The 11,031-nt window shown below is 37.0% G+C and overlaps 1 pseudogene; it reads right to left on the reverse strand.

Moving 5' to 3' along the window:
• The window catches only part of LOC116467824 (serine/threonine-protein phosphatase 6 regulatory subunit 2-like), a 31,728-nt pseudogene extending 27,521 nt beyond the window's left edge, over positions 1-4,207 (reverse strand).
• Positions 4,208-11,031: the final 6,824 nt, after the last annotated feature.

The following is an 11,031-nucleotide window of genomic DNA, read 5'->3' on the forward strand; positions in this document are numbered from 1 at the left end:
ACATTAAATTAAAAAGTGCCTTCATTAAACCGACATGATCTTCCCTCAATGCATGAATACCTTCAGAATTCACATGTGAAGCCTTAAATATAGACCAAAGATTTGTATAAAATATAATAGCTTTAAAAATCTTATTTGTAGCCAGCACAGTGGCTCCTGCCTGTAACCCCAGCACATTGGAAAGCTGAGGTGGTTAGATCACCTGAGGTCAGGAGTTCGAGAGCAGCCTGGCCAACATGGTGAAACCCCATCTCTATTAAAAATAGAAAAATTAGCAGGGTGTGCTAGCACGTGCATGTAGTGTCAGCTATTTGAGGGGCTGAGGCAGGAGAATTGCTTGAACCTGAGAGGCAGAGGTTGTAAAGAGCCAAGACTGAGCCACTGCACTCAAGCCTGGGTGATAGAGCAAGACTCTGTCTCAAAAACACAAACAAAAAACCTAATTGTTCCCATATAAAAATAAGTCTATGTTCACATGAGATCTGAAAAGTACACAACGCCATGAGATAGGACAGAAATATATTTAAAAAGTTATGTTATTGGTTTCTCTATAAATAAAATTGTTGAATTTAAGCTTCTAAGACAAGTCAAGGAAAAGAGCAAAAAATGCAAAAGTGAAACTTGAAAGTTCATTTCACCATCAAGGGCTCATGATCACTGGACATTCACGAACTATATATATAGTTCAAAACATTAGTTCTGAATTTTGATCCGAGTATCCCTGGAGTTTCAGTTTCATTCAAGATGTCCAAGAGGTCAAATAAGACAATATCACTTGCTATTTTCAGTTTTCTTTTCTGAGAACAGCACAGCATTCTTCTTCAGAGAAATGAATTGTCCTAACTTCATAAGCTAAAGGCTCATGAGTCATAGTTCTAAGGGCATTTATAAAATATGGTGGTGCATGCTTGCATTCTGAAGTTTTCAGCTTTAAACTCTTATATAGTAAATATTAATAGATACAAACTGATTAAACAAAAGCCCTTTTAATCTGACATTATTTTTATTTTTCTTTCTTTCTCTCTTTCTTCATTTATCAGGAACAGGAGAGTCTAACTAAATGTGGTAAAGTGGTCTAAGGAAATACAATGAAAAGTGTAAAATGAATTAAACCAGAGATAATCATATCAATGTGGATGCATCTGGAAAATATAATACAAAATACACCAAAGAAAGTGGCAGAAAGGTATGTAAAGTGTATAACCACTCACATACCATTTTAGGACACAAATAAAAAATTCTGCATTTTATTTCTGAGCATCAAAGTATAGTCAAAGATTTCAAAAGGGCATTGAAATGAAAAACAACCAAGTTATGATGTCGGTAGCCTCTATGCAATCATGTTTTAAAAACCTTAACACCAAAGTCTCAAAATCGCCATTTTAAAATACTGTGTCTACCAGTTATAAATGAATAATTACTTTCCTCATTTTTAATAATCAAAGATGCCACATACACACACCTATATATACACGTACACACACAGTCTGCTCATTAGAACATCTGATTGGCTTCAGATCATCAGTGTAATAACACTAGCAGCAAGTATCTGAAGTTAAAACAGAAACTGACACGTTAATAGGTAAAGCTTTCCTCTAGGTAAAGGTCAGAACTCCAAGAAGCACGTAACTCACTGGAAATGTCTTAGAGTCTCAAAATTCACTGCTTTGAATCCCTGACAAATATAAAAATTTTATATTGAAAACTTTATGCTATTCAAAACATTAAAAGAGAAACATCTCAGTTAAAGCTTACATTTAAAAATCTTTTTTATGCTTCTCGATTTATTTTTATTCAAATATGGGTACCAAAATTAACATTTATGTCAATGCCTTCCATTCAATTTTGAACAAATAGAATTAGGGGTAGGAATAATGTGAGTACTTCCAATCATCGAATGTACTTATTTCCAGCATTCCATTTGTATTGAAAACGTACCTGCTCTCAATGTCTGTACATTCTTTCTTTGTACTGCTCCTTTCACAGCAGGATCTTCCATTTCAGTGCTAGGCTGAATGGGTTTTAAAAGAAAATGATTCATAAATCATATATATTTTATACAATATGGAGTTAGTGATTCAAAAAATATACATAATTAATTACCTCCAAGGAAGGATGTCTTGCAGAAGGCCCTACAAAGCAAAGGGGATGTGTCATCAATTACATGTAAGTATGACAAGGCCAACCAAACATTCATGCAGTGTTACTATCGAGCTGAGTTCTCATGCCTGGCTATGAAAATAATCACTTAAGGTTTTGAGGGTTCTTCTTGACTTCTTCCTTTCATCGCTTAGGACAGCAACATGACAGAAATATAATGAGGAAAATAGGAACACAGGATTCCTGAAACACACAGTTTACATTTCAATAGTGAGATTGTGTCTCAAATGTCTACACCTAACATAGAAAAGCATGGATATCATTGTGAACACGTGGGCTGATGAGGAGAAAAGGGACCATTAAACAGAGGAGCAAATGAAACCTGAGGGAATCAATGTCAAAGCTGATGGTGAATGTACAGAGTATTTTAACTCAACACATCAGAGGCATTGCTGCCAGCACACCACAGATAAATTCCCCTTGTCCTGTCGCTGAGGAAATACACAGTTGGGATGACAGTTCAGGTGCATGTGTGATTCACCTCTCATCAAAGAAAGTGTTCTACATTGATCAGCTAGGATGCACACTTATGAAATGACAGCTAATCAAAATACTCATTTTTCCCATGGCTACATGGGCTACCGCAACATCTACATTTCTCCTATCCCCTTGTTCGGCCTTGAATTAGAGCTCCTTGATCCACTCATGCAAGGTGGTCCATAAAACACATCAAATAAACCCTGTCAAATAAGCTTCCGATATCAAAATGTTTATCAAAAAAGAAAACACTGAATCACCACAGACTTGCTGGTTATGAATACACTTTTGTATTTCAAAATCAGTGCAGTATTTATTGAAAATGACAATTTTGGTATTTACAGAATGAATTTTATAATATGATTGCTTCTAAAATTAGCTAAGTTTGGTATATCATCTTACACTGTAAAGGACTTTTAGAAAACAGCTATCATATCAAAGAACTGGCTGTCTCAAAAAAAATCAGCCAAAACATCTATATATCACTTAATCACATCTTATTCACTCATGTCAATGAAACTTCTCTCTCTGAGGCCTGACAATTATGAAGTGAAATGAGCTGCTGTGGTTTACCCCAATTCTAGCACTCCCTCCTGCCTCCAGTACGCTCCACAGCAATAACCTCTTTTGTGAGACTGGGTATATGCTGAAGCAACTGCAAGTGAGTTGTCCCAAGTTTACTTGGCTTTAACTCCCAAGTCCCCCAGCCAACTGCTTCCTTTCCTCCCTCCTTGTCCTTTCACAATCCCTCTTCCTTTGAAAAAGTAATCTGTGGATCTGTCGTCCTGATGTTTCCCTTCCTAACTGCTTTTTATGGATAACTGTGACCACTTTTTTCATCTGTATTCAGCAGTAATATACACCTGTAGTCTCTCTTTTTTCATCTCATTCTCCTTCCCGTGTGGCTAGAATCGTGCTCAGAAATGAAAGGATATTAATGCTTTCCCTGGATTCTGTTATTTTTTTAAATTGCTGTCCAATGGTTCTTTTTTCTAGATTTCTCTAAAGGAAGGCTATTCCCTTGCTATTCAGAGCTGTGTCCAAGGACCAGCACCAACATCACCCGAGTACTCATGAGAAATGCAGACTCCCATACCTGCTGAATCAGAATGTGCATTTTCCAGAAGCTCCTCAACTAATTCATGACAATTTTAACGCCCTGTTCTACACTGATGTGCTTCCATATTGGTTTACCCTAATTGCCCTTTTTGGCCTAGCCTCAATTTCTTCCCTGTTATGTCCCTGAATTTAATACTACATTATGAGCCATAGTGTTTCTAATGAACTTTTAATTAGGCAATACCTTCTCTAATTAATTTCTTCTCCATAAATCACCCAACACTATTCTTTTCAATTATGTTAATTTGGCCTATATGATACTATCCTATGAGGTTACACCATTTTCTATAAAACTAAATTATAGCCATACATGGCTGACCATTTATGGTGATGTTCATCTATGGTAGATAAAACACAGGTCTGTGTGGTAAAGTACCTCAATCCTTAATGCCTCCCCAGTAGTGACGATGACACAAGAGTAGGAAAATGTTACTCTAATTCTCTCACACATATTGGTGCTGGAATTTCATTTTATCTCCTTTCCTATTTCTAACACCCTGTTCTTCCTTCTTCTACAGATCAATTTCACTTTACTACCCTGCATTACATACACCCGCATTTTTTCTACTTATTCCATGTACATTCTGCCCTCCTCATTCTTTCTTTCTCTTTCATTCATTTCCTCTTTCCTCTTTCCTGACTTGCCTCAGGTCTTAGAGTACCTTAAAATGGAAGTCATAACTCAGCTCCTTTAGTGGTACTCTCAATAGAATCAACAGCTGGCCCTTGGTTAGAGACACAACTTATCAGCATTTTACTTCCAATTTACTTATTATACAGTTAACAGGACATTTTCTTTAGCTATTAGACTATATTGGTGCTCATATTTTTTTAAAAAACATCAAATGACTTTTTAAATAAAATACAGTTCTCACCTTCTCCTTTTCCATTGACTATTCTGTTCCCTTTTTCATGGGAAGGTCCAGGTAAAGGCTCTGACACTTTCTCGGGGACACACTGCTAAGGTAATAGCAAGAATGAGTTTGCATTTTAAAAATTATAATGAGTTGCATCAAGAGTTTCTTATCAATCTCTTTTTATGAAACTGGTCTCACTCTGTCAACCCAGGGCTAGAATGCAGGGGCATGATTATGGCTCACTGTGGTCTCAACCTCCTGACCTCAAGCAATCTTCCCACCTCAACTTCCTGAATAGCTGGAACTACAGGTGTGTACCATCATGGCAGGCTAATGTATTTATTGTTATTTTTGTAGAGACAAGGCCTCATTGTACTGCCCAGGCTGGTCTCAAACTCCTAGGCTCATGTAAACCTTCCACTTCTGCCTCCCAAAGTGTTGACATAACCAGTGTGCACCACCACACACGCAGCCCTAATCAATTTATTTCAATAAACCTCAATTTTCCCCAGGCATGGTGGCTCACACCTGTAATCTCAGCCCCTTGCAAGGCCAAGGTGGGTGGATTGCTTGAGTTCAGGAGTTTGAGACCAGCCTCGGAAACATAAGGAGAACACATCTCTACACAAAAATACAAAAAGGAGTCAGGCATGATGGTGTTTGCCTGTAGTCCCAGCTGCTCTGGAGGCTGATGTGGGAGGCTCACTTAAGCCTGAAAGGTAGAGACTGTAGTGAGCCAAGATTATGCCACTACACTCCAGCCTGGGCAACAGAGCAAGACCCCGTCTCCCCCAAAATTTCAATTTACTATTTTAGAACTAATTTGACTTTAAAATAAGAGAAGCATGTATTAAAAACCAAAGCATTTCAGAAGAGAACCTCATCTACACTTTCCAGATCAGGCTCATCTGTTATCTTCATATGACCGTTGATTCTATTATCCAAGCAGGGCAGCCCAAAGGAAACATATTCACAGACACAATATGTGCATATTTCAACCAGGGACTAGCTGCAAAGTACCTAACACTACTTTGCAGTCTCCACCAAAAATGAGAAAGCATTTAAAAATATATTCATATACTTGCTATAATACCTACAATATTAAAATTTTAAAATATTTCTCATATAAATATTTCAGTGTTAAAATAAGATACTCATGTTAGAAAACTGAAAAATATGTCATGTTGAATATTAATAGAACACTGCAGAAGCTGCTTTATTTAGGTAAACAAGGGCTTAGAAAAACCTACTTTTTAATAATATTTTTACTGATAGAAAACATGGTTGAATAGAACGATAATGTGGTAATACAATTTTAGGTTATATTTAAATAAAAGCAAGCAAAATATGTGATAAACTGTGCAATTTTTTGTTTTTTTTGAGACAGTCTCACTCTTTCACCCAGACTGGAGTGCAAATGCGCTATCTCAACTCTGCAACCTCCACCTCCCAGGTTCAAGCAATTCTTTTGCTTCAGCCTCCCGAGTAGCTGGGATTACAGGTATTTGCCATCACACCTGGCTAATTTTTGTGTTTTCAATGGAGACAGGGTTTCACCATGTTGGTCGGGCTGGTCTCAAACTCCTGATCTCAGGTGGTCCACCCGCCACGGCCTCCCAAAGTGCTGGGATTACAGGCATGAGATGCCGTGCCCAGCCACAACTATTTTCCAAATAAGAAATAACTTGAGGCCAAGGGCAGTGGCTCACCCTAGTAATCCTAGGACTTTGGGAGGCCAAGGTGGGTGGATTGCTTGAGCCCAGGAGTTTGAAACAAGCCTGGGCAAAATAATGAAACCCCATCTCTATAAGAGATACAAAAATTAGACAGGCATGGTGGTGCATGCCCGTAATCCCAGCTACTCAGAAGACTGAGGTGAGAGAATCACCTTAGCCTGGAAGGTCAAGGCTGCGGTGAGCTGAAATTGCATTACTGCACTTTAGCACAGGCAGCAAATTGAGAAACTCAGAAAAAGAAGTAACTAAAAAAGTGTAGCAAGCTTTGTTTAAAAGGAAAAATACAGGAACATCTATTTGGGAACCATCTAAAATGTGCCAGGATCTTTTTTGCACATTTCTTCTACACACTGTAATTATAAAAATTGATTATGATGATAACTTCCTGGTCATTCCAGGGTGTTAAGAGCAAAATGATAAAAGATGTGATCCATTTTTCTCTCCATTCAGAATTTCCTTTTCCTAGACTTTCACATGGCTGGCTCCTTCTCATCCTTTAGTTGGCAGCTTAAATATCATACTTAGAGAAGTCTTCTCTGACCACAGAATTCCATTCCCACTCCCATCCCCATCCTAACTACAAACTTCCTTGGTATCTTCCAACATTTTCTGTTTTCTTTAGAGAAAGCACTGAGAGTGAGTTAGGAGTATTTGCTCTTTACTTGTTTTTCTGTTCCTACTACTATTGCATAAGCCCTCATCTTGTATTTTCTGTGTCTCACTGACTAGCACAGTTTGGAGTTATAACCAAAATAAATTCTATCTCAAAACACTTAAAATTTCATTAGGAGGTCTCATGTGCCAAAGTGTTGTGTTCCTATAGGACATCTCCAGTTGTAGTAGCCTGCCGGAAGTGAATACACTCCTACCCCAAACTTAAAATCCACATGCCAGTTCCTACTTTCCCATTCTTTTCTTGATGCTACTGCCATTCTATTGTCCTTCAGTTTACAAAAAGTTTCCTCAAGATTTATCAAGCCACCGAATACTGAATACTGCTGTGATCTTTTTGTCTCACATTTGTATACATATTTTCCAGTTTACAAATGTTTTCACATTTCCCGCTACTTTTACTCATTACACATACCTGAGAGGTACCATCAGCACCATTTTTATGAATGAGGTCACTGACATTCAAATAGGTTAAAGAGGTTTTCCCAAGGTCCCATAGCTAGTAAGTGGCAGAATCGGGACACTAACATGTCTTTTGACTTCTACTTGGTGCTGGTATTACTATGCAGCAGCTGCTTCTAGAGAAAAGTCAGGTCCCTCCCATTTCTCTCCAGAGTTAATCACATTAGAATATGTCATCATTCTTTTATACTTCTGCTGCTACGAGTATGGCTGCCACAAAAGTACCTAGTGTGTTCTATTTGTGAAAATGACTTCCACTTATTACAACACTAAACCAAATTGTTATTACAGTCCCACATAGTTACTACTCCCCATGTTTTTTCTTATTCTAAAATGTTCATTGTATATCTGTATTGGACAATCAAAATACATAAATATATTAAAGTCCCAGTATTATCTTTTCAAGTTCCAAATGCAAAATAAAAACCTACAATTCATACTGTTTCTCTCTAACCTCCTTAGGACATTTGCACATCCAGATATACCGCAGAATGATACATTTGGTCACAGCTTAACCTGAAATAATTCTTTAGTTTTTAGATAAACTTACTTTCAGAACACAAACTGATGTTTTGCAATTTCTAAGCTTTATTTTCCACGCACTGTACTACACTTGCTTCCTAAATGAATCATGCAAATTACCAGAATTATACTATGCAGCAGTAATTTACTTGGCACATTATTACTTTATTAATTACTGGCTAAAAAACATAAGAAAATAATTCATTATGGGCAAATGCGGGAGATAATCATTTGCATAAATCACTTCTTGTGGGGGAAACTTGAGAGTTTAGTTTATAGTAGTACCTTATTTTAGTGGGGTGGCATCGCAAATAGCATTAATTGCTTCTATTCTGTTTGTCAAAAAGCTAAAGATAAATGTATAAATACAGCTCCTTCCGAGGAAGAGGAAAAAAAACAAGAATAAACCTTGTGGGGCAATAATTGTTGAGGGAAAGCCATACATATCTAACTAAAGAGAAAGCTGTAAGCAAATATGCTGATGATGAAGACAGAGATGGACTGAAAGACCAGTAACTAAAGCAATGAGATCTGTGAGAAAAAAAAAGGTGGGAATAAATCATTTTTAAAATGTGAGGACGAAGAGAGATACAAACAAAAAACAAGCCTAATTGGTCAATGAAATATGAGCTTAAGCCACGAAAGAAAGAGACAACATGAAGTACAATAAAGTACATGGAGAAATAGATGTATCACAGAGCCTTTTGGTCTTTCATCTCCCTAATAATACTAATTAATATTTATGCTACAATTAGTTTTTTATAAGTACTTCCGTGATGCAGAGTTTATTACCAGAAGACATTTAATTAGCTAAACATGATCATGTACCACTACCTGAAAGAACATTATTGTAACAGAGAGAGAAAACTGGAACTTTCCATCAACTTTCCACCTAGAGAAAGAATTGGTCACCAGGATTCTGAAGACTAATGTATGGCTTGAAAAGGTATATTTCACAGAACATGAGTTGGGGCTAATAAAAAGTTTAAGAAATGTTAACCTAAAATCACAATGTTAAGATTGCAGTTGAATGATACTAGAAAATATATTGTAACCCTCTTTGCTACTGATGACCTATTTCTAATTTATTTCCTTTTTATTTATGGCATAATTTCTCAACGCAACACATCAAAACTTATACATCCTTAAATATTAAAAAAAATACAAATGTAAGCAATATTTTAAATACAATATTTAATCGTTAGATACATTAGGTATATTATATTACTTATAACATTCCATTATATAAAAATTCATTTGTCTATGCATTCCTATTAAACAACTATTAAGGCTGAATGTCTCATGCCTGTAACCCCGGCACTTTGAGAGGCTGAGGCAGGCAGAACACTTGAGCCCTACAGTTAAAGAGCAGCCTGGGCAACGAGGCAAAACCCTGTCTCTACAAAAACTACAAAAATCAGCCAAGCATGGTGACACAGGTCTATAGTCCCAACTACTTGGATGGCTGAGGTGTGAGGATCACCTGACTCCAGGGAATGGAGATTGGAGTGAGGCAAGTTCCCCCCACTGCACTCCAGCCTGGGTGACAGAGTGAAACCCCATCTCAAAAAGGCAACAATGAAAATGCTTCTTACATGGAAGACTGTACTCTAGGTACTGCAGGATACATGCAAATATGTTTACCGACCTCTAGTAGCTCATGGGATGCAGGATCTTCCAATGATTATTTAAACTACTAAATATAAAAACTTCCGAAATTTGAAATTTCAGAATGTGATATAAGGACTTTGAGTGGATATTTTATTTTATTTCACTTTATTTTTTGAGATGGAGTCTTACTCTGTCACCCAGGCTGGAGTGCAGCTGTGTGATCTTGGCTCACTGCAACCTCTGCCTCCCAGGGTCAAGAGATTCTCCCTCCTCAGCCTCCTGAGTAGCTGAGAATGCAGGCTTGTGCCATCATGTCTGGCTAATTTTTGTGGGATCTTTTTAGAGACGGGGTTTCACCATGCTGGTCAGGCTGGCCTCGAACTCCTGACCTTCAGCTGATCCACCCACCTCAGCCTCCAAAAGTGCTGGGATTACAGGTGTGAGCCACCGCGCCCAGCCAAGTGAATATTTTAAATAAAGTACAATGACAAACTTATGATGTTAAAGTCTTACCATATTGGTATTAAGAGTCTCTGCTTCTAGAACTGGTTATTTGCAGCAAAATACATGTTATTCAATTAGGTGAAGTGTTTTATATAAACTCTTCATGGACAACTCATAAAACACACAAAAATCCCTTTGCAATACAAATTTTGAGAACATAAATTTAAATTTCTACATTTCCACAATTTATATTTTTAAATAAGATAGCGTCTTGTTATGTTGCCCAGGCTATTTTCAAACTCCTGGGCTCAAGCAATCTTCTTGCCTCAAACTCCCAAGTAGCAGGGACTACAGGTGTACACCACCACACTCAGTTATTTTTCTACAATTTTAAATATTATTTTAGTCTCACTACAGAACCAATAATATAAGTAGAGAAACGATCTCTCCTAAAAGCTAAATGACACCAAAATAATAAGTTTCCGAGAAAAAAAGCTATATGCTGTGTGCTGAACACTTTCACAACTAAAAGGTACCAGAGAGATTGTATGATTACTGCAAATAACTTGATCCACTTAAGATTTATACAGGCATAAATATCATGAAAGTCACACTCATATGATTTAAAAGTCAAAGTAATAGTATTTATCCAAATAAACCTTGACCAAATTTCATATTTCCTCTATTGGAGAAAGCATTTCCTAATGTGATTCTCCTGTCACTGCTTATTTTCCAGTTCATTTTTTTTTAGCTCCCACCCTGTCACAGTATTTAGCAATCTTTGTTAGTTACCAAAGTTAAACAATTTTTTTGAATCAACTAGCCATATGTATGTTTTTCTCTGACCAACTTTCCATGACCACCATAAAACAATGATAGGTAAGCCACTGCTAAATTTGAAAAGTAAACACTATGCAAAACTAGATTCAGAGTGAGAAAATTAATTTTACAAGAGACCACTTTACCTTAGT

The sequence above is a fragment of the Hylobates moloch genome, unplaced genomic scaffold, assembly GCF_009828535.3.
Source record: "Hylobates moloch isolate HMO894 unplaced genomic scaffold, HMol_V3 SCAFFOLD_5, whole genome shotgun sequence".
NCBI classification, from domain to species: Eukaryota; Metazoa; Chordata; class Mammalia; order Primates; family Hylobatidae; genus Hylobates; species Hylobates moloch.